Source organism: Haematobia irritans, chromosome 4, assembly GCF_050003625.1.
Source record: "Haematobia irritans isolate KBUSLIRL chromosome 4, ASM5000362v1, whole genome shotgun sequence".
NCBI lineage: Eukaryota > Metazoa > Arthropoda > Insecta > Diptera > Muscidae > Haematobia > Haematobia irritans.
Window position 1 is genome coordinate 39529639 of NC_134400.1, and position 26224 is coordinate 39555862.

The 26224-nt window shown below is 26.3% G+C and overlaps 1 protein-coding gene across 1 annotated transcript in view; it reads left to right on the forward strand.

Moving 5' to 3' along the window:
• MYPT-75D (Myosin phosphatase targeting subunit 75D) overlaps window positions 1–26224 on the forward strand; it is a gene marked incomplete in the record, with an annotated part of 265876 nt that overhangs the window by 61015 nt on the left and 178637 nt on the right. Inside the window, 1 exon segment of the mRNA XM_075307586.1 lies at window positions 16610–16877.

Genomic DNA, 26224 nt, shown 5'->3' on the forward strand with positions numbered 1-26224 from the left:
TTTGAGACAATTTTTTATAAAAATAAAATTTTGACAACATTTTCGATAGAAATAAAATTTTGACAAAATTTTCTATGGAAATAAAATTTTGAGAAAAATTTCTATAAAAATAAAATTTTGACAACATTTTCAATAGAAATAAAATTTTGATAAAATGTTCTTTAGAAATAAAATTTTGAGAAAAATTTCTATAGAAATAAAATTTTGACAAAATTTTCTATAGAAATAAAATTTTGACAACATTTTCTATATAAAAAAATTGAGAAAATTTTCTATAGCAATAAAATTTTCAGAAAATTTTCTATAGAAATAAAATTGTGAGACAATTTTGTAAAAAAAAAGAGAAAAAATTGTATAGAAATAAAATTTTGAGAAAATTGTCTATAGACAATTGACAAAATGTTCTATAGAATAAAAATTGTGACAAAATGTTCTATAGAAATAAAATTGTGACAAAATTTTCTATAGAAATAAAATTGTGACAAAATTTTCTATAGAAATAAAATTGTGACAAAATTTTCTATAGAAATAAAATTTTGACAAAATTTTCTATAGAAATAAAATTTTGACAAAATTTTCTATAGAAATAAAATTTTGACAAAATTTTCTATAGAAATAAAATTTTGACAAAATTTTCTATAGAAATAAAATTTTGACAAAATTTTCTATAGAAATAAAATTTTGACAAAATTTTCTATAGAAATAAAATTTTGACAAAATTTTCTATAGAAATAAAATTTTGACAAAATTTTCTATAGAAATAAAATTTTGACAAAATTTTCTATAGAAATAAAATTTTGACAAAATTTTCTATAGAAATAAAATGTTGACAAAATTTTGTATAGAAATAAAATTTTAACAAAATTTTCTATAGAAATAAAATTTTGACAAAATTTTGTATAGAAATAAAATTTTGACAAAATTTTCTATAGAAATAAAATTTTGACAAAATTTTCTATAGAAATAAAATGTTGACAAAATTTTCTATAGAAATAAAATTTTGACAAAATTTTCTATAGAAATAAAATTTTGACAAAATTTTCTGTAGAAATAAAATTTTGACAAAATTTTTTATAGAAATAAAATTTTGACAAAATTTTCTATAGAAATAAACAAAATTTTCTATAGAAATAAAATTTTGTATAGAAATAAAATTTTAACCAAATTTTCTATAGAAATATAATTTTGACAAAATTTTGTATAGAAATAAAATTTTGACAAAATTTTCTATAGAAATAAAATTTTGACAAAATTTTCTATAGAAATAAAATGTTGACAAAATCTTCTATAGAACAAAAATTGTGACAAAATTTTCTATAGAAATAAAATTTTGACAAAATTTTCTATAGAAATAAACAAAATTTTCTATAGAAATAAAATTTTGAAAAAATTTTCTATAGAAATAAACAAAATTTTCTATAGAAATAAAATTTTGATAAAATTTTGTATAGAAATAAAATTTTGACAAAATTTTCTATAGAAATAAAATTTTGACAAAATTTTCTATAGAAATAAAATGTTGACAAAATTTTTAATAGAAATAAAATTTTGACAAAATTTTCTATAGAAATAAAATGTTGACAAAATCTTCTATAGAACAAAAATTGTGACAAAATTTTCTATAGAAATAAAATTTTGACAAAATTTTCTATAGAAATAAACAAAATTTTCTATAGAAATAAAATTTTGACAAAATTTTCTATAGAAATAAAATTTTGACAAAATTTTCTATAGAAATAAAATTTTTGAAGAAAAAAATTTTCAGAAAATTTTTTATACAATTAAATTTTTTAGAAAGTTTCTATAGAAATAAAATTGTGAGAAAATTTTCTAAAGCAATAAAAGTGTGAAAAAATTTTCTATATAAATATAAATTTTGGCAAAATTTTCTATATAAATATAAATGTTGGCCAAATTGTCTATAGAAGTAAAATTTTGAGAAAATTTTCTATAAAATTTTGAGAAAATCTTCTATAGAACAAAAATTGTGACAAAATTTTCTATAGAAATAAAATTTTGACAAAATTTTCTATAGAAATAAAATTTTGACAAAATTTTCTATAGAAATAAACAATATTTTCTATAGAAATAAAATTTTTACAAAATTTTCTATAGAAATAAAATTGTTGAAGAAAAAAAATTTCAGAAAATTTTTTATACAAATAAATTTTTTAGAAAAGTTTCTATAGAAATATAATTGTGAGAAAAGTTTCTAAAGCAATAAAAGTGTGAAAAAAAATTTCTATATAACTATAAATTTTGGCAAAATTTTCTATAGAAATAAAATTTTGATAAAATTTTCTATAAAATTTAGAGAAAATCTTCTATAGAACAAAAGTTGTGACAAAATATATAGAATACAAAAATTGTGACAAAATTTTCTATAGACCAAAAATGTTGACAAAATTTTCTATAGAAATAAAATTTTGAGAAATTTTTTTTTATATAGGGAGTCCCAATATATGGCTTACAAAGAAAACTGACGTGAATCATTTGTCAAAAATTTCGTTCCTCAGAGTGCATATCAAATTTTGATGTGCTTATATCTCTCCCTTTATTATAATCACGATCTCTAAGATAAAGCTTTACCAATGACGTCATATTCAGACTTTGTTCATAATTTCCATTGAACGTTATTTGGTTATAATTCTGTTTTACCAAGCGGTTATCACTTGATATGACTTTTATTTGTTTAATTTATTTAGTTTACACAAAGAGAGATTAATTAAAGGTAAATAGTAAATGTTTTCTCAGTAAATATTATAGCAATCATGGGTGAACAGCAGATATGTGTTCAGTGGGGAGGGAGTGGTGTGAGTGAGTAAATCAAATAATAGAAGGCGTTTGATAAATTATTCGAATAAAATTAATCGATTTGAGATCGACGCTATTCTACCTTGTTGGAGGTTTCTTTAATATCCCAGCAAAAAAAAATTGGAAGTTATTCTAAAGGCACAACTTTAAAAGCACTTCCAAAAATGTCCTCTTTATTTTAACTGCACAGGAAGTTTATTTGAGTCAATTTTTTTATAACTCGTTTTTTCATATTTTTAAAGGGAAACTTAAAATTTTATTGTTTCAAAAAGGTTAAAAACGGATTAAGAATTAATAAAACAGTGCAAATTATTTGAATTTTGACGAAAAAATGCTAAATCCTTTTTGGAAAAATTGCGATTTTTTGAAAATATTTGATATCAAACGTTCCAGACAAGCGTTATAATGCATTAAAAGTCATAAAATATTTTAAACATTATTTCTTCGTCAAAATATCACAAAATTTCTTAATTCACATCCAAAACATTGGGTTCGCTTCACACCTTAAGAAGTGATGCAAATTCAGTGCAACGGCTGTTGAAATGGTGGACATCCGTCCTATGACAAGCCCATGTTAATTCATCGCTTCTGCGTCAATTTTGCACTACTTCCGGATCCAAAAAGAATATTTTCACTGCTTATTTGGCGACGCTTTTTTTTTTGCTGGGATAGCATATAAAATTAAGAAATTATTTTTTTTTTTGGTAAAAATATACCATAAAGAAATTAATGTCTTCATGTGTAGTAATAATAAAATGTTATTTCTCTTCCATGTTTTTTTTTTTTTAATGAAAGGATAAATTAAAAGAAATTCTGCCGAAGGAAATCTTTTCATTTTGGATTTTCCCCTTCATTGACAAATGTAAGTGTAAATGTGTGGGTATTAAGTTACGTGCAAGTGCTTTCAATTTCAAAGATTTCACAGATGCACACTCGCTCACACACACACACCCCACACTCTCTGACTGTCACAAAGGTATGCTAGTATTTACCAAAGGTATAACAGCAAAAACAAAAACCAGATGAGCCCATTGCCAAGAGATTTACAATTGCAAACAGAGACAGACGATGACATAGAAGAATAAGAAGAGTCAGAAAGTTATCATGGCATTAAAGAGAGATAAATGAGACAGTGGTTAAAAATCGAAACAAATAGAAATAATTCAATTATCTTAAAATCCAAGAAATTCATTTCTTTTTGTTTGGATGCTATGAAAATAGGCCCCAGGAAACTAAGCCTTAAAATTCCAAATTTTTTTGGGTGCTATGAAAATAAGCCCCAGGAAAAATCCAAAATTTTATTTCTATAGAAAATTTTGTCAACATTTTATTTCTACAGAAAATTTTATCAAAATTTTATATCGATAGAAAATTTTGTCAACATTTTATTTCGATAGAAAATTTTGTCAAAATTTTATTTCGATAGAAAATTTTATTTCTAAACAATATTTTCTCAACATTTAATTTCTATAGAAAATTTTCTAAAAAAAATATTTCTATAGCAAATTTCCTCAATTTTTTTTTTCTATAGATAAGTTTCTCAAAATTTTCCATAGATATAGGAAAATTTTCTCAACATTTAATTTCTATAGAAAATTTTATAAAAAAATGATTTCTATAGAAAATTTTCTCAAATCGTTATTTCTACAAATAAATCAAATACAAATAATTCAATTATCTTAAAATCCCAGTGTGGCCTTCCTTTTTTTTGGTGCTATGAAAATAGGCCCAAGGAAACTGAGCTTCAAAATTTAAAATTTCAAGTAAAAATTCCAAATTAGGTGTAATTTTCATGGGGCCATTTTCATACCGCCCTTTCTGTGGGTCCTTCCTTGTCAAATTTCGTCAAAATTTTATTTTGATAGAAAATTTTGCCAAAATTTCTATAGAACATTTTGTCAAAATTTTATTTCGATAGAAAATTTTGCCAAAACTTTATTTCTATAGAAAATTTTGTCAAAATTTTATTTCTATAGAAAATTTTATCAAAATTTTATAGAACATTTTGTCAAAATTTTATTTCGATAGAAAATTTTGCCAAAACTTTATTTCTATAGAAAATTTTGTCAAAATTTTATTTCTATAGAAAATTTTGTCAAAATTTTATTTCTATAGAAAATTTTGTCAAAATTTTATTTCTATAGAAAATTTTGTCAAAATTTTATTTCGATAGAAAATTTTGTCAAAACTGTATTTCTATAGAAAATTTTGTCAACATTTCGATAGAAAATTTTAATTCTAAACAATATTTTCTCAACATTTAATTTCTATAGAAAATTTTCTAAAAAAATTATTTCTATAGCAAATTTCCTCAATTTTTATACCCACCACCATAGAATGGTGACGGAGGTATAAGAAGTTTGTCATTCCGTTTGTATCACATCGAAATATCGATTTCCGACTATATAAAGTATATATATTCTTGATCAGGGAAAAATTCTAAGACGATATAACGATGTCCGTCTGTCCGTCTGTCTGTCTGTCTGTCTGTTGTAATCACGCTACAGTCTTCAATAATGAAGCAATCGTGCTGAAATTTTGCACAAACTCGTCTTTTGTCTGCAGGCAGGTCAAGTTCGAAGATGGCCTATATCGGTCCAAGTTTTGATATAGTCCCCATATAAACCGACCTCCCGATTTGGGGTCTTGGGCTTATAGAAATCGTAGTTTTTATCAAATTTGCCTGAAATTTGAAATCTAGAGGTATTTTATGACTATAAAGAGGTGTGCCAAAAATGGTGAGTATCGGTCCATGTTTTGGTATAGCCCCCATATATACCCATCTCCCGATTTTACTTCTTGGGCTTATAGAAACCGCAGTTTTTATTCAATTTACCTGAAATTGGAAATCTAGAGGTATTGTAGGACCACAAATACGTGTACCAAAAATTGTGAGTATCGGTCCATGTTTTGGTATGGTCCCCATATAAAACGATCTCCCGATTTGGGGTCTTGGGCTTATAGAAACCGCAGTTTTTATTCAATTTACCTGAAATTGGAAATCTAGAGGTATTGTACGACCACAAATACGTGTGCCAAAAATTGTGAGTGTCGGTCCATATTTTGGTATAGCCCCCATATAGACCGATTTCCCGATTTTACTTCTTGGGGTCTTGGGAATCCGAAGTTTTTATCCTATTTGCCTGAAATTGGAAATGTAGAGGTATACTCGGGTCATAAAGAGGTGTGCCGAAAACGGTGAGTATCGGTCCATATTTTAGTATAGCCCCCATAAGAACGATCTCCCGATTTAACTCCTTGGGTTTCTAGAAACTGTAGTTTTTATCTGATTTGCCTGAAATTGTAAATATTTTGGTATTTTAGGCTCACAAAAACGTGTATCGGATTAAGTTTTTATCGGTCCATTTGGTAATGCCTTCATATAGACCTACTTCACTTCTTGAGGGTGTAGAAGGCGCACTGATCATGAAAATTGCTTGAACCACAATGTAAAATTTCCAGGTTTTACTTCTCGGGTGAAATTCTACAGATTTAAGATTTCAAATCAAGACGTTATTTTATAATTTTCTTGCACACTTGCACACAAGAGATGTTAATGATTCCTCTAAAACTCAAACAAAAATGGTTCTTATAATTCCAGAATCTGATATAGTCCTCATAGGTGAAATTTTTAAATTTATCTTCGGGAAGTGTCCTCAAGTCCTCAAGCCCTCCTGAAATTTCAAAGGAAACTCTAATATTTGGTTCATGGTGGTGGGTATTTAAGATTCGGCCCGGCCGAACTTACTGCTGTATATACTTGTTTTTCTATAGAAAAGTTTCTCAAAATTTTCCATAGATATAGGAAAATTTTCTCAACATTTAATTTCTATAGAAAATTTTATAAAAAAATTATTTCTATAGAAAATTTTCTCAAATCGTTATTTCTATCCCAGTGTGGCCTTCCTGTTTTTTTTTTGGTGCTATGAAAATAGGCCCAAGGAAACTGAGCTTCAAAATTTCAAGTTTTTTTGGTGCTATGATAATAGGCCCCAGGAAACTGAGCCTAAAAATTCCAAATTAGGTGTAATTTTCATGGGGCCATTTTCATACCGCCCTTTTCTGTGGGTCCTTCCTTGTCAAATTTTGCCAAAATTTTATTTTGATAGAAAATTTTGCCAAAACTTTATTTCTATAGAAAATTTTGTCAAAATTTTATTTCTATAGAACATTTTGTCAAAATTTTATTTCGATAGAAAATTTTGCCAAAACTTTATTTCTATAGAAAATTTTGTCAAAATTTTATTTCTATAGAAAATTTTGTCAAAATTTTATTTCGATAGAAAATTTTGTCAAAACTTTATTTCTATAGAAAATTTTGTCACAATTTTATTTCTATAGAAAATTTTGTCAACATTTTATTTCGATAGAAAATTTTGTCAAAACTGTATTTCTATAGAAAATTTTGTCAACATTTTATTTCTATAGAAAATGTTGCCAAATTTTTATTTCGATAGAAAATTTTATTTCTAAAGAATATTTCCTCAACATTTAATTTCTATAGAAAATTTTCTAAAAAATTTATTTCTATAGCAAATTTCCTCAAATTTTTTTTTTCTACAGAAAAGTTACTCAAAAATTTCCATAGATATAGGAATATTTTCTCAACATTTAATTTCTATAGAAAATTTTATAAAAAAATTATTTCTATAGAAAATTTTTTCAAATCGTTATTTCTACAAATAAATCAAATACAAATAATTCAATTATCTTAAAATCCCAGTGTGGCCTTTCGTTTTATACCCTGCTCCACACTGTGGAACAGGGTATTATAAGTTAGTGCATATGTTTGCAACACCCAGAAGGAGACGAGATAGACACATGGTGTCTTTGGCAAAAATGCTAAGGGTGGGCTCCTGAGTCGATATAGCGATGTCCGTCTGTCCGTCTGTCCGTGAACACATTTTTGTAATCAAAGTCTAGGTCGCAGTTTTAGTCCAATCGACTTCAAATTTGGCACAAATATGTGTTTTGGCTCAGAATAGATCCCCATTGATTTTGGAAGAAATCGGTTCAGATTTAGATATAGCTCCCACATATATCTTTTGCCCGATATGGACTAATACGGTCCCAGAAACCAGAGTTTTACCCCAATCTGAAATTTTGCAGAGGGAGTAGAATTAGCATTGTAGCTGTGCGTGCCAAATTTTGTTGAAATCGGTTCAGATTTAGATATAGCTCCCATATATAGCTTTCGCCCGATTTACACTCATATGACCACAGAGGCCAATTTTTTAGTCCGATTTAGTTGAAATTTTGCACAGGGAGTAGAATTAACATTGTTGCTATGCGTGCCAAATTTGGTGGAAATCGGTTCAGATTTAGATATAGCTCCCATATATAGCTTTCGCCCGATTTACACTCATATGACCACAGAGGCCAATTTTTAACTCCGATTTAGTTGAAATTTTGCACAGGGAGTAGAATTAGCATTGTTGCTATGCGTGCCAAATTTGGTTGAAATCGGTTCAGATTTAGATATAGCTCCCATATATATCTTTTTCTGATTTCGACAAAAATGGTGAAAATACCAACATTTTCCTTGTAAAATCGCCACTGCTTAGTCGAAAAGTTGTAAAAATTACTCTAATTTTCCTAAACTTCTAATACATGTATATCGAGCGATAAATCATAAATAAACTTTTTCGAAGTTTCCTTAAAATTGCTTCAGATTTAAATGTTTCCCATATTTTTTTACTAACATTGTGTTGCACCCTTGTGCATTAGCCGACTTAAAGCACGAGTCTATAGTTTTTGTAGAAGTCTATCAAATTCTGTCCAGATCGAGTGATACTTAAATGTATGTATTTGGGACAAACCTTTATATATAGCCCCCAACACATTTGACGGATGTGATATGGTATCGAAAATTTAGATCTACAAAGTGGTGCAGAGTATAATATAGTCGGCCCCGCCCGACTTTAGACTTTCCTTACTTGTTTTTTTTGGTGCTATGAAAATAGGCCCAAGGAAATTCTAAATCAGGTCTAATTTTCATGGGGCCATTTTCTGTGGGGTCCTTCCTCATTTACCGTTTGGGTCTCAATTTTATGGGACCCATTTTCGTAGTTTCTGTTTTCCTCTCCTCGTCAATCAGCAAGAATTTTTTTTGTAAATTTTATTTCTTTTGAATTTTATCACCCCTTGAGACACTGTACATTCAAGTAACAACTTTAAAGTACACAAAGACAAGATTTTGATTTGCGTCGATTTGTTTGTGTGTTTACTAACTAAGAGTATTATTGACAAATTGAAGCCCCCCCCCCCCCCCTTTCTTGAAGAATTGGGCTTGAGACGTGTTGGACATGACTTGGTAAGAATTTAGCACAGAGTTCAATTAAACTGGGTTGTGTTCCCATTTAAGTTACATTTAATGTTTGTTTGGAAAGTTTTATCCACAAATGATTTTTGGTATTGGTTTTTGGAGATTACAATTTTTAAATAATATTGACTTAAAGTTTTGCTAAAGGCAAAGAAAATAATACAGTTCTATAGAAATTTTACTTTTATTAACAACAACCTATTTCTTTAACTGAAACTAAATCGAAATTTGTGACAATTATTATTATTGAAATAATTTTTTTTTTTTTTGAAAAAAATTTCTATAATAAAATAAAATTGTAAGAAAGTTGTCTATAGGAATAACATTTTTAGAAAATTTTCTAAAGAAATAAAATTTTGACTTAACTTTCTGTAGTAATACAATTTGCACAAAATTGTCTAGAGAAATAAAATTTTGACAAAATTTTCTATAGAAATAAAGGTTTGACAAAATTTTCTATAGAAATAAAATTTCGACAAAATTTTATTAAAGAAAATTTTGTCAAAATAAAATTTCGACAAAATTTTATTATTAAAGAAAATTTTGTCAAAATTTTATTTCTATAAAAATATTTTTCAAAATTTGATTTCTATAGAAAATTTTGTCAAAATTTGATTTCTCTAGACAATTTTGTGCAAATTGTATTACTACAGAAAGTTAAGTCAACATTTTATTTCTTTAGAAAATTTTCCAAAAATTTTGTCAAAATTTGATTTCTATAGAAAATTTTTGCAAAAGTTTATTTGTATAAAAAATTTTTCTAAAAATTGTATTTCTATAGAAAATTTTCTAAAAAGTTTATTTCTATAGAAAATTTTTGCAAAATTTTATTTCTATAGAAGTTTTTCTCAAAATCTTATTTCTATAGAGAATTTTTGTCAAAATTTTATTTCTATAGAAAATTTTTGCAAAATTTTATTTTATGTTAAACAGACATTTCTCAAAATTTTATTTCTATAGAAGGTTAGGTTAGGTGGCAGCCCGATGTATCAGGCTAACTTAGACTATTCTGTCCATTGTGATACCACATTGGTGAACTTCTCCCTTATCACTGAGTGCTGCCCGATTCCATGTTAAGCTAAATGACAAGGGACCTCCTTTTTATAGCCGAGTCTGAACGGCGTTCCACATTGCAGTGAAACGACTTAGAGAAGTTTTGAGACCCTCAGAAATGTCACCAGGTGGGATAATCCACCGCTGAACAACTTTTTGGTGTTCGGTCGAAGCAGGAATCGAACCCACGACCTTGTGTATGCAAGGTGGGCATGCTAACCATTGCACCACGGTGGCTCCCATTCCTATAGAAAATTTTGTGAAAATTTTATTTCTATAGAAAATTTTGTCAAAATGTTATTTCTATAAGAAATTTTGTAAACATTTTATTTCCATAAAAAATTTTGTCAAAATTTTATTTCTGTAGAAAAGTTTCAAAAATTTTATTTACATAGAAAATTTTGTCACAATTTTAGTTCTAAAGAAAAATTCGTAACAATTTTAGTTCTATAGAAAATTTTGTCAAAAATTTGTTTATAGAAATAAAATTTTAACAAAATTTTCTATAGAAATAAAATTTTGAGAACATTTTCTATAGAAAACAAATTGACAAAAATTTCTATAGAAATAAAATTTTGAGAAAATTTTACTGTAAAAATAAAGTTTTGACAAAATTTTCCATATAAATAACATTTTGAGAAAATTTTCTACAGAAATATAATATTGACAAAATTTTCTATAGAAATAAAATTTTGACAAAATTTTCTATAGAAATAAAATTTAGACAAAATTTTCTATAAGAATAAAATTTAAAAAAAAATTCCTATAAAAATAAAATTTTCAAAAAATTTCCTATAAAAATACAATTTTGACAAAATTTTCTATAGAAGTAACATTTTGAAAATATTTTCTATAGAAATACAATTTTGACAAAATTTTCCAGAAAAAAAAATTGAAAAATTTTCTAAGAATTAAAATTTTAAGAAAATTTTCTAAAAAATTAAATTTTAAAATTTTCTATTTTCAATATTTTCTATAGAAATAAAATTTTGACAAAATTTTCCATAAAAAAAAATTTGAAAAATTTTCTAAAGAATTAAAATTTTAAGAAAATTTTCTAAAAAAATTTTAAATTTCTATAGAAGTAATTTTAGTAGAAATTTTTTTATAGAAAAGAAAAATTTGAGAAATTTTTTTTTGGAAAATTTAATTTTATTTCTATATATAGCTTTCTCAAAATTTTATTTCTATAGACAATTTTCGCAAAATTATATTTCTAACTAAAATAAAATTTTCTCACAATTTTATTTCTATTGAAAATGTTCTCAAATTTTTATGTCTATAGAAAATTTTGTCAAAATTTGAATATTGAAAATTATATTTCTATAGAAAATATTCTAATAATTTTATTTCTATGGAAATTTTTTATAAATTTTAATTCTATAGGAAATTTTGTCAAAATTTTATTTTTATAGAAATTTTTGTCAAAATTTAATTTAACACAAAAAATTTCTCAAAATTTATTTTCTATAGAAAATTTTCTAAAAATTGTATTCTATAGAAAATGTCAAAATTTTATTTTCTATAGAACATTTTCTTTATTTTATTTTTTTATTTTATTAAAGAATTTAAAACCATAATAAATTATGATATTAAATGAGATAGGTACTAACAACAACGATTTTCGACCTAGAAAATTTTCTAAAAATTGTATTTCTATAGAAAATTTGGTCAAAATTTTATTTCCATAGAAAATTTTCTCAAAATTTTATTTCCATAGAACATTTTTTCAAATTTTGTTTCTATAGAAAATTTTCTCAAATTTTATATCTACGAATTTTTTCTAAAAATTTTATTTCTATTGAAAGTTTGCTCAAAATTTTATTGCTATAGAAAATTTTCTCAAAATGTTATTTTTATAGAAAATTTTGTATAGAAATAACATTTTGACAATATTTTCTATAGAAAAAATTTTGACAAAATTTTCTATAAAAAAATTTTTGAGAAATTTTCTAAAGAATTAAAATTTTAAGAAAATTTTCTAAAAAATAAATTTTTTTAAAATTTTCTATAGAAGTAATTTTAGTAGAAATTTTTCTATAGAAAAAATTCTCAAAATTTTTTTCCTATAGAAAAATATCTACTAAAATTACTTCTATAGAAAATTAAAATTTTAAATTTTTTGCAAAATTTTATTTTATTTCTATATAAATAGTTTTCTCAAAGTTTTATTTCTATAGAAAATTTTCGCAAAATTATATTTCTAACTAAAATAAAATTTTCTCCTAATTTTATTTCTATAGAAAATGTTCTCAAATGTTTATGTCTATAGGAAATTTTTTAAAAATTTACACGCAGAGAAGGAATATGATCACCTCAAACATGTTTCAAGAGCAAAATGTTATTTTGTATGGTGGGTGTATTTTTATAGGAAATTTTTTGAAAATTTTATTTCTATAGAAAATATTCTAATAATTTTATTTCTATGGAAATTTTTTATAAATTTTAATTCTATAGGAAATTTTGTCAAAATTTTATTTTTATAGAAATTTTTGTCAAAATTTAATTTAAAACAAAAATTTTCTCAAAATTTATTTTCTATAGAAAATTTTCTAAAAATTGTATTCTATAGAAAATTTTGTCAAAATTTTATTTTCTATAGAAAATTTTCTTTATTTTATTTTTTTTATTTTATTAAAGAATTTAAAACCATAATAAATTATGATATTAAATGAGATAGGTACTAACAACAATGGTTTTCGACCTAGAAAATGTTCTAAAAATTGTATTTCTATAGAAAATTTTCTCAAAATTTTATTTCCATAGAACATTTTCTCAAATTTTGTTTCTATAGAAAATTTTCTCAAATTTTATTTCTATAGAAAATTTTCTCAAATTTTATATCTACGAACTTTTTCTAAAAATTTTATTTCTATTGAAAGTTTGCTCAAAATTTTATTGCTATAGAAAATTTTCTCAAAATGTTATTTTTATAGAAAATTTTGTATAGAAATAACATTTTGACAATATTTTCTATAGAAAAAATTTTGACAAAATTTTCTATAAAAAAATTTTTGAGAAATTTTCTAAAGAATTAAAATTTTAAGAAAATTTTCTAAAAAATAAATTTTTAAAATTTTCTATAGAAGTAATTTTAGTAGAAATTTTTCTATAGAAAAAAAATTTCATAAATTTTTTTCTTATAGAAATATTTCTACTAAAATTACTTCTATAGAAAATTTTAAAATTTAAAATTTTAAATTTTTTGCAAAATTTTATTTTATTTCTATATATATATAGTTTTCTCAAAGTTTTATTTCTATAGAAAATTTTCGCAAAATTATATTTCTAACTAAAATAAAATTTGCTCCTAATTTTATTTCTATAGAAAATGTTCTCAAATGTTTATGTCTATAGGAAATTTTGTAAAAATTGTATTTTTATAGGAAATTTTTTGAAAATTTTATTTCTATAGAAAATATTCTAATAATTTTATTTCTATGGAAATTTTTTAAAAACTTGAATTCTATAGAAAATTTTCTCAAAATTTTATTTCTATAGAAATTTTTGTCAAAATTTCATTTTAAAGAAAAAATTTCTCAAAATTTATATTTCTACACCCTCAAAAAATATCGCTTCTTTAACATATGTTCCAAACATATTTTGCAGGAAGCACATATATTATTAGATACTGCCGAAACATTAATATGTTTGTTTTATGTGAACATATCATATGTTTGGAAGCATTTTGAGCCCAAAAATATTATATGCTTGGAAGAATTTTTCCCAAAGACGATTGTGCTCATTGCCTAACATACTCGTAATTTTCACTACCTCGAAATATTTTAGTTCTTGGCACCTTTTTCTGTAATACAAATAATCTTGAAGAAATTATTCACTTTTATACATTTTTTTAAATTTTACCTTTCGCCTGCACGGAGAATCGAACCGAGGACTATACAGTTTGTAAGCCAACATACTACCCACTGGACTACGTAGCTGTTATAGTCACCAGTAGATAATTATCATTATAAGTTACACTTATATAGCATAGTTTGCAGCGCCCACGAGCCCATGCAAACATAACATTATTTAACAGAAACATACATTTGTTTGCCACGTGGACTCTGCCGTCAACTCTCCCGGTTTCCATCTCAATTTCTTTCTCTATACTCTCTCTGTCGCTTTGAATAAAATATCACAACATATGTATGTTTAGTCGAAATTTGTAAATTTATATATGTTTGCATTCACACATATGATTTTTATGAAACATTCATGCCCCAAACATAATATATTCTAACATATTAACATAGATGTCCCAAACATTTAGTGTTAGTTTAGGAACATTCCTTGTTTGCACTTAAATATATTGTGTTTTAAAATTGTGCCCGAAACACATTTTGTTTATATCGGAACATATGAAAAACATATTTTTCTAAGAGTGTAACTAAAATAAAATTTGCTCCTAATTTTATTTCTATAGAAAATGTTCTCAAATGTTTATGTCTATAGGAAATTTTGTAAAAATTGTATTTTTATAGGAAATTTTTTGAAAATTTTATTTCTATAGAAAATATTCTAATAATTTTATTTCTATGGAAATTTTTTAAAAATTTTAATTCTATAGGAAATTTTGTCAAAATTTTATTTTTATAGAAATTTTTGTCAAAATTTCATTTTAAAGAAAAAATTTCTCAAAATTTATTTTCTATAGAAAATTTTCTAAAAATTGTCAAAATTTTATTTTCTATAGAAAATTTTTCTAAAAATTGTATTTCTATAGAAAATTTCGTCAAAATTTTATTTCCTTAGAAAATTTTCTCAAAATTTTATTTCTATAAAAATTTTTTTTTCAAATTTTGTTTCTATAGAAAATTTTCTCAAATTTAATTTCTATCGAATTTTTTCTAAAAATTTTATTTCTATTGAAAGTATGCTAAAAATTTTATTTCTTTTAAAAATTTTCTCAAAATTTTATTTCTTTTAAAAATTTTCTCAAAAAAATTATTTCTATAGAAAAGGTGATGTTTTTTAAAAGTTCAATCTCACGCTAAAATTGAATATACACGGTAACCCTTAGCGTAAATATATTCCGAATATCTACAATAACCCATTTAAGTAGCAACAAAACTAAATGCAAACATTATCAAGTGTATTTGCCTTATAGATTTCATAGTTGCGCTTCTAAATACAAATATCCCTCTATCTTTGTCATCGAGAACTTTACCTACACTCCATCATCTATGAGAGACGAGTGACAAGAGAATAAAAAAGCTCTGAGAAATAGGTTTGTTTATAACATGATGATAAGTTAAATGTATTCATGTCATGTTACCTTAAATGCGGCATATATACCGGCATTTAGACAAACACACAAATATGTACACACACACACAGTGCAGAATATAATCCATTGTTGGTTGTTGACAACAACAAACTACAGTACATTAAGAGCTACATATGCATTGTGTGATATATTTGCGTTCTCTGTTATTTTTTTTTTGTGGCATTGCCATGGTAATATTGCAACACATCGTTATGGGTGGAGGAGTTGGGGGGTAAAGGCAAATGATGTCCCATATATCGTTAATTATTCTATGAAGTAGGAACATGTTGCGAGTATTTTGTTTTTCTCTTGTGTGTGATGGAAAAACAGTGTTGCCAATTATTAAGCAGCCAAAGAGATAGACCAAATAAAATTTGTAGAAGAAAATCACGAAAAAACTCCCAAATACTGGCAACTCTGTTAGCTCGATGTTTTATTTTGTTCGAAGCAATCTCATACGCAATATTGGTTGCAAGAGAGCATCAAACGAAAGAGAGTAAAAACTCGCCCAACAACAAAAATGTGTTACATTTTCAGTCACGTTAAGAGGGAGAGAAAGCGCAAGGCAATGGTTATGTTTTCAAAAATGGCTATGATGGCTAGTTCATAATGCCTGCCTGCCGCCTATAGTCTATTGAGGGCAAATTTAAATATAATATTTTTTGAGTTCCTCCCCAAAAACAAACGAATGTAGACTGTAATTCACAGCAATTATCTGTTGCTGACAAAACAAAAAAAAAATGAAATTAAAATCTTATGCTATAGGATTTTTTGTGGTTACCCCATGGCTTTGTTGTGATTTTGCAGGTGACATTAGCGATATAATTCTAGGTAAAGCGATTTGTCCTAATTAAAGAAAATTTTATGTTACAATTCTATTTTATCTGCAAAGCCTTATTTAAATATTTATATGCCTAGTAATAGAAAGAGCTTGCAAAAAGTGGTTTGTTTTAATTAAATATTTATAAAATTAAATGTTTTTTTTGTTTATTTTAAATTTTATTGGGAAGGAATGATTTTTGTACTCTACACCACAGAATATTGAACAACAGCATTTTCTTTGCTGCTCAATATTTTGCATCTATAATTGTATTTGCATCTATAAATTGCTACAAAATTTCTTATGTACTTAATTTTATTTGCAATTTCAGATATTTGTATTTGACAGCATACACGTGTTGAGACATTTCATGGGGACCATCATAACAAAAAAAAAAAACGTAAACCAAACCGATTCCCCAAGGTGACCCAAGTGGACATCAACCGTATTCAAGCACAAAAAAAAAAAAAAACTGCACACCCTAGATTTTCCAAATTCCAAATTTAAAAATAAAATTCAAAGGAAACGAAAACCCCATCATCAACTTGATCAATACAATTGATCTGTGAATTGATTGCGTTGTTGACAAATATTTTATGGTAAGTGTGTGATCGCATTGCTTGAAATATGTACACGGAGCACTTCATTCTCTAGAATTCATATCGAACATCCGCTCTTCTAACTTCTCACAAGACTGTTGTCAACACAAGCTTAAGTAGTCAAAAAGGAAAACGCTAAAAAATGAGACGAAAAGCAATGTATGTACAAAAGTTTCACATTTTTTCTAAAGCAAAATATTGCCAACATTTTTTTTCATAGAAAATTTTGTCAAAATGTTATTTCTATAGCCAAATTTTGTCAAAATTTATTTCTATAGAATATTTTGTTAAAATTTTAATTCTATAGATATTTTGTTAAATTTTATTTCTACACTGAAAAAACAGTGAACCCTTTTCCATTGCAAAATGAACTAAACTGTAGTAATATTGACCATGATTTAGCCCTTAAGATTTTTTTCAACTTGCCTAGTTTATAATTCTCTTAAATTTTAGTTCATCTATAACATTGTATTTTAGTTCATTTTTACAACGCCATAAGATTTATATACCACTACCAAGTTAAAAAGTCAGTATTATTTTGTTTTACTTGCTTATTTTTTGGGAAACCCGATAATAAAAATTGGTTAACAGCTTCTTAGAATGTCGACGACTAAACTATTTTTAAATCAATCATTCCACAGTACAAAGAAATTAAATAATTAAAGGAACAACAAACTGTTTTACTATTATGAAAATTTTCATACATTAAAATTAAACTTTCTTTAAGCAAAAGTACTTTATTATAAAAACTTATGATGAAAGTTCTTAATACAATGTTTTTTGTGAATAAAAATTATGACCACCTGGAACAGAGAGTAGTTCATTTGAACTCGCTGTTTGAACATTTTGACTTATCCTTGTTTTATTCATCGTAGGTAATTTTTTCACATATCTTGCTGGAAAAAAATGGAAGCAATGATGGAAATTGTTAAAAATTAACACCATGTAATGAAATATAATTTTTTAAATCTTTATTTTAGCTTGTAACTTACCATTTTTGGGGGCATTTTATCAAATGGTGTAAGGAATTCAACTTTTCTTTGGAAAACGTATCTCATAAAATTTGTACCTGAAACAATTAGAGAAATAATGAAGTATTCTATATAAACTCAAAAAACTGTGTTTTTATCGATGTGAAGGATATAATAAAATAAATATTCTAGTTGAAGGAAAGCCAAAGTTTTAATATAAAACTTACCAATTCTCTATTAAATTGTACGCTGAGGGGAAATATAAAAAGTTGTCCAAATTTATTTGGGTTACTCTGAAATTAAATATTAAATAAAATTATTAAATAAGTTTTCAAAAAATTTAATGAAAAAAATAATAATATGCATAAAAAACCAAATATTCTTGATAACCCTAGACAGTCATCATTCGTCAAAATGACGATACTTATTTCATTTTCGATTTAAAATTTTAGTCTATTGGGAAATGGTAAATTTAAGTTATACTAATTCGACCGTTTTATTAATTTTTGTTTTATACTACTTAAAACCAAATAGAATAAGAAAATAAACTCAAGTTTGGTTCACTTTTTCGCTCACGATGAAAATTATAGCGTCTTGAAATGAGCCTTAGTCAAAATGACGAAGGATGACGTTAAGTACAAAAAATAAGGATGACTGTCCAGGGCTAAAAGAATGTTAAAGAATTCTTACCAATTCACTATTAAATTACAGGCAAAGGAGTACTAAAAATTTGTCCAAATTTTTAAGGGGTTATTCTGAAATTAAATATTTGTTTTTACATTAAAAATATTACATTGGTTTTCAAAAATTTTGATTAAAAAATACTAAAATAAGGCATTAAAAACCTGTAATTTTGATGATAAAAAGGTCACAAAAACGTAAATATTCTAGTTGAAATAAAGCCAATTTTTAAAAGAAAACTTACCGATTCTCTATTTTTTAAATTTGTCCGAATCCATCTGGAGTTGCTCTGAAATTAAATATTGTTTTTACAACAAAGAAAAACATTAAACTGGTTTCCAAAAAAATAATTAACAAATAATAATATACATAAAAAATATTCTTTTTAAAAGAAAGTCATGTTAAAAAAAATTCTTACCAATTTATGAATAAACTATACGCTGAGATATAATAAAAATTTTCCAAATTCATCTGGAATTGAATATTAATTTTTTACATAGAATACTAAAAATTTCAATACACTTTCAACATATTTTCCTAAATATTCGTAATAACTTTTTTCTAAACTACCGATAAAATATTAATAACTTTCATTTAAAAGGTTTAATAAACAAACACCAATATATGTCTCAAAATTCCAAAATATTCCATGCCTTTATATTCCCTTGTTGCATATTAAAAGATGCAACAGCCCACGTCAACGCCAACTATACAACTGAAGCATGCCAAACAAAACCAAGCAAAGCCAAAACATTCCTACAACAACAAAAACACATGTGCCTTTATTGAAAACAACACCTCATTCAGCCAATAAACCATCCAAGAATAACAAACTCACACACAAACCACTAAATGAACCAAAATAAAAACAACCCCACGCTCATGTATACACAACAAAACTCAAGTAACATCATCTTTACATTAATCACATTCCACTATGCCGATAAAGATCTCTGTACTATGCATTAGTTCATCGCATCTGCTGACAATTTACTCTGAGAATAATATTCGTAAAGGCACACCAGTTTATGAACGATGAAACGTTTAACTTAAAATTTGCAAAATTTTCATGAAATGTTATCTACCATTTTTGACGAAAATGTCTATAAATTTAATTACATGTGAACTAAAAATATTTCATTGGGTAATTTTTTACCAACAATTATTAACTATAAGAATTGTCAGTAAGAAATTGCTATCCACTTTCAAGTTCATTTTTCGTAAAAAAATATTTTCTCATACAAAAAAATCTTATAGTAAATTACACTTATTATTTAGAAAATACTTTACATTTCACAAGTAGTTTTATAGCATAACAAACGAATTTTTAACTACCAGTTAAGAAATTTTTTAAGGAAATTTCCATCGTATTTTGTAGGCCATGAACTAAACGATTGCTACTTAGAATTTGTAAAATTTCCTTTCGAGTAGTTAATTTTCGTTGAAGATACGAAAAATGAACTAAAATTCTGGAAAATTCTTGTAATAAATTATTGTAAAAATCTTCTTAAATTTACGAGACACTTTTTTTTCTGTGTATGGAAATTTATGTCAAAATTTTATTCTATATTTCTATAGAAAATTTTGTTAAAATGTAATTTCTATACATTTTTTTTTCTAAAAAAATTTTCTCAAAATTTTATTTCCATTTCCTATTTTGTCAAAATTTTATTTCTATAGAAAATTTTCTAAATTATATTGCTAAAGAAAATATTATTAAAAGTGTATTTCTATAGAAAATTTTGTCAAAATTTCATTTTGATATCAACATTTTATTTCTATAACAAAATTTTGTCAAAGTTTTATTTATATAGAAAAGTTTCGCACAATTATATTTCTAAAGAAAATTTGCTCACAATTTTATTTCTATAGAAAATTTACTCCAAATTTTATTTCTGAAGAAAATTTTGTGAAAAGTTTATTCAAATTTTATTGGAACTTTATTTCTATAGAAATTTTATTTCTATAGAAAAGTTTCTCAATTTTTATACCCTCCATCATAGGATGGGGGTATATTAACTTTGTCATTCCGTTTGTAACAGATCGAAATATTGCTCTAAGACCCCATAAAGTATATATATTCTGGGTCGTGGTGAAATTCTGAGTCGATCTAAGCATGTCCGTCCGTCCGTCTGTTGAAATCACGCTAACTTCCGAACGAAACAAGCTATCGACTTGAAACTTGGCACAAGTAGTTGTTATCGATGTAGGTCGGATGGTATTGATAATGGGCCATATCGGTCCACTTTTACGTATAGCCCCCATATAAAGGGACCCTCAGATTTGGCTTGTGGAGCCTCTAACAGAAGCATTTTTCATCCGATCCGGCTGAAATTTGGTATATGGTGTTGGTATATGGTCTCTAACAACCATGAAAAATTGGTTCACATCGGTCCATAATCATATATAGCCCCCATATAAACCGATCCCCAGATTTGGCTTGCGGAGCCTCAAAGAGAAGAAAATTTCATCCAATCCGGCTGAAATTTGGTACATGATGTTGGTATATGGTCTCTAACAACCATGCAAAAATTGGTCCATATCGGTCCTTAATTATATATAGCCCCCATATAAACCGATCCCCAGATTTGGTTTGTGGAGCCTCTAAGAGAAGCATATTTCATCCGATCCGGCTGAAATTTGGTACATGGTGTTGGTATATGATCTCTAACAATCATGCAGAAATTGGTCCACATCGGTCCATAATTATATATAGCCCTCATATAAACCGATCCCCAGATTTGGCTTGCGGAGCCTCAAAGAGAAGCAAATTTCATGCGATCCGGCTGAAATTTGGTACAAGGTGTTGGTATATGGTCTCTAACAACCATGAAAAAATTGGTTCACATCGGTCCTTAATTATATATAGCCCCCATATAAACCGATCCCCAGATTTGGCTTGCGGAGCCTCAAAGAGAAGCATATTTCATCCGATCCGGCTGAAATTTGGTACATGGTGTTGGTATATGATCTCTAACAATCATGCAAAAATTTGTAAACATCGGTCCATAATTATATATAGCCCCCATATAAACCGATCCCCAGATTTGGCTTGCGAAATCTCCAATAGAAGCAAATTTCATCCAATCCGGTTGTAATTTGGAATATGGTGTTAGTATATGATCTTTAACAACCGTGCCAGAATTGGTCCATATCGGTCCATAATTATATATAGCCCCCATATCAAACATTCTCCAGATTTGACCTCCGGAGCCTCTTGGAGGAGCAAAATTCATCCGATCCGGTCGCTAACAACCATACCAAAATTGGTCCAATCACACAAAAATTGGTCCATATCGGTTCATAATCATGGTTGCCACTCGAGCCAAAAATAATTTACCAAGATTTTATTTCTATAGAAAATTTTGTCAAAAGTTTATTTCTATAGAAAATTTTGCTAAAATTTCATTACTGTAGAAATTTTTGTCAAAATTTTCTTTCTATAGAAAATTTTGTCAAAATTTTTATTTCTATAGAAAATTTTGTGAAAATTTTATTTCTATAGAAAATTTTGTTAAAATTTTATTTCTGTAGAAAATTTTGTCAAAATTTTATGTCTACTTTGTCAAACTGAATTATATACGTATTGGATCGATCTTTTTTGATTTCATATATACCACGTATGGACTTACATACAATTTAGAGATGGTGTTAGGAGGTTTTAAGATACCTTGCCATCGGCAAGCGTTACCGCAACTTAAGTAATTCGATTGTGGATGGCAGTGTTTAGATGAAGTTTCTACGCAATCCATGATGGAGGGTACATAAGCTTCGGCCTGGCCGAACTTACGGCCGTATATGTTTTTGTTTTTTCTATAAAATATTTTGTCAAGATTTTACTTATATAGAAAATTTTCGCAAAATTGTATTTCTATAGAAAGTTTTCTGAAAATTTTATTTCTATAGAAAATTTTGTAAAAATCTTTTTTATATAGAAAATTTTGTGAAAATTTTATTAAAATTTTGTTTCTACAGAAATAAAATTAAAAAGCAATTTGTACATAAATTTTTATTTCTATAGAAAATTTTGTCAACATTATATTTCTATAGAAAATTTTGTCAAAATTTTATTTCTATAGAAAATTTTGCCAAAATTTTATTTCTATAGACAATTTTGTCAAAATTTGATTTGTATAGAACATTTTGTCAAAAATTTATTTCTATAGAAAATTTTGTTAAAATTTTCTCAAAATTGTATTTCTATCGAAAATTTTTTTCTATAGAAAATCTTGTTTAAATTTTTTTCAACCGAAAATTTTGTCCAAATATTATTTCTGTAGAAAACTTTGTCAAAATTTTTATTTATATAGAAAGTGTCGTCATAATTGTATTTCTATAGAAAATTTTCTCAAAATGTTATTTCTAAAGAAAATTTTCTGAAATTTTTATTTCTATAGGGAATTTTTTTTATATAGAAAATTTTATCAAAATTTATTTCTATAGAAAAATTTGTCAAAATTGTATTTGTATATAAATAAAATTAAAAAGCAATTTGTATATAAAATTTTATTTCTATAGTAAATTTTGACAGAATTTTATTTCTATAGAAAATTTTGTCAAAATTTTATTTCTATAGAAAATTTTGTCAAAATTTTATTTCAATCAAAAAATTTCTCAAAATTCTATTTCTCAAACTTGTTTTCTTTAGATATTTTTTCTATTATTATATTTGAAAATTTTTATTACAGTTTTTGTGGTTGTTTTTATACCCTCCACCATAGGATGGGGGTATATTAACTTTGTCATTCCGTTTGTAACACATCGAAATATTGCTCTAAGACCCCATAAAGTATATATTCTGGGTCGTGGTGAAATTCTGAGTCGATCTGAGCATGTCCGTCCATCCGTCCGTCTGTTGAAATCACGCTAACTTCCGAACGAAGTTTAGGTTAGGTTAGTAGTTGTTATTGATGTAGGTCGGATGGTATTGCAAATGGGCCATATCGGTCCACTTTTACGTATAGCCCCCATATAAACGGACCCCCAAATTTGGCTTGCGATTGCTCTAAAAGAAGCAAATTTCACCCGATCAGGCTGAAATTTGGTACATGGTATTAGTATATGGTCTCTAACAACCATGCAAAAATTTTTCCATATCGGTCCATTTTTACGTATAGCCCCCATATAAACGGACCCCCAAATTTGGCTTGCGATTGCTCTAAGAGAAGCAAATTTCATCCGATCCGGCTGAAATTTGGTACATGGTGTTAGTATATGGTCTCTAACAACCATGCAAAAATTGGTCCATATCGGTCCACTTTTACGTATAGCCCCCATATAAACGGACCCCCAAATTTGGCTTGCGATTGCTCTAAGAGAAGCAAATTTCATCCGATCCCTCTGAAATTTGGTACATGGTGTTAGTATATGGTCTCTAACAACCATGCAAAAATTGGTCCTTATCAGTCCACTTTTACGTATAGCCCCCATATAAACGGACCCCCAAATTTGGCTTGCGATTGCTCTAAGAGAAGGAAATTTCATCTCATCCGGTTGAAATTTGGTACGTGGTGTTAGTATATGGTCTCTAACAACCATGCAAAAATTGGTCCATATCGGTCCATAATTATATATAGCCCCCATATAAACCGATTCCCAGATTTGGTTTGCGGATCCTCTAAGAGAAGCAAATTTCATACGATCCGACTGATATTAGTATGATGACATGATATTAGTATATATTCTCTAAGAACCATTCAAAAATTGGTCCATATCAGTCCATAATTATATATAGCCCCTATATAAACCGATCCCCAGATTTGAACTCCGGAGTCACTTGGACGAGCAAAATTCATCCGATCCGGTTTAAATTTGCAACGTGGTGTTAATATATGGCCGCTAATAACCATGCCAAAATTGGTTCATATCGGTCTATAGTTATATATAGCCGATCCCCTATCACACAAAAATTGGTCCATATCGGTTCATAATCATGCTTGCCACTCGAGCAAAAATAATCTAGCAAAATTTGTCGAAATTTTATTCCTATAGAAAATTTTGTCAAATTTTATTTCTATAGAAAATTTTGGCAAAATTTTATTTCTGTAGAAAATGTTGTCAAAATTTTAATTCTATAGAGAATGTTGTGAAAATTTTAAATCTTTTGAAAATTTAGAAAAAATGTTATTTCTATAGAAAATTTTGTCAAAATGTTATGTGTATAGAAAATTTTGTTTTCGTATTTCTATAGAAAATTTTGTCCAAATTTTACTTCTATAGAAAATGTTGTCAAAGTTTTATTTCTATAGAAAATTTTGTCAAACTTAATTATATACGTATTTAATCGGCCATTTTAAGTTTAATATATACCACGTATGGACTACATGGTATATATTACGGTATTAGGAAGTTTTAAGATCGGCAAAAGTTACCGCAACCCAAGTAAATCGATTGTGGATGACAGTCTTCAGTAGAAGTTTCTACGCAATCCATGGTGGAGGGTACATAAGCTTCGGCCTGGCCGAACTTACGGCCGTATATACTTGTTATTATACAAATATCACAATTACAATATATATTGACAACACTGTTTTAATTTCCCTCATGGAACAACAGATGTGGACATCTTTCTGCATTTTATATTTACCTCTTTATGCCACTCACTCACCTCATGGTGCTAGATGCACTTCAATGCATTTCGCACCACACAGCGCCACTTACTTATATTCTCGTGTTTGTGTCAATGGGTGGGAGTATCTCGCTCTTTCTCTCTCTCTCTTTTTTACCATTCCAAACATATGGTTGTTGCTTGTTGGTTTTCAATTGCTCTTTTTTTTCTCTTTTAACAGATTTGTTTCTTACACTGAATGCTGAATATAGGGAGTTCATTCGTTTTGTTGTTGTTGTTAATTTTGGTTCGTGAGCGCTAGGTATGCAGTGAAGTTTATTTCTAGAAAATTTCCTCAAAATTTTATTTCTATAGAAAATTTCCTCAAAATTTTATTTGTATAGAAAATTTTGTCAAAATTTTATTTCTGTAGAAAATTTTCTGCATATTTTGTTTCTATAGAAAATTTTCTCAAAACTTTCTCAAATTTGTATTTCTATAGAAAATTTTGTCAAAATGTTATTTCTATATAGAAATTTTTTGTCAAAATTTTATTCCTATATGGAAAATTTTTACAAAATTTTATTCCTGTATGGAAAAATTTGTCAAAATTTTATTTCTATATAGAAAAATTTGTCAAAATTTTATTTTTATAGAAAATTTTCTCAAAAATTTAATTTCTATAGAAAATTTTGTCAAAATTTTATTGCTATAGAAAATTTTCTCAAAAATGTAATTTCTATAGAAAATTTTGTCAAAAATGTATTTCTATAGTAAATTTTGTCAAAATTTAATTTCTATATAGAAATTTTTTTGTCAAATTTTATTCCTATATGGAAAATTTTGTAAAAATTTTATTCCTGTATGGAAAAATTTGTCAAAATTTTATTTCTGTATAGAAAATTTTGTCAAAATTTTATTTTTATAGAAAATTTTCTCAAAAATGTAATTTTTATAGAAAATTTTGTCAAAATTGTATTTCTATAGTAAAATTTGTCAAAATTTAATTTCTATAGAAATTTTTTTCATAATTTAATTTCTATAGAAAATTTTGTCAAAACTTTATATCTATAGAGAATTTTGTTAAAATTTTATTGCTATTGAAAATTTTGTCAAAATTTTACTTCGTTATAGAAAATTTTGTCAAA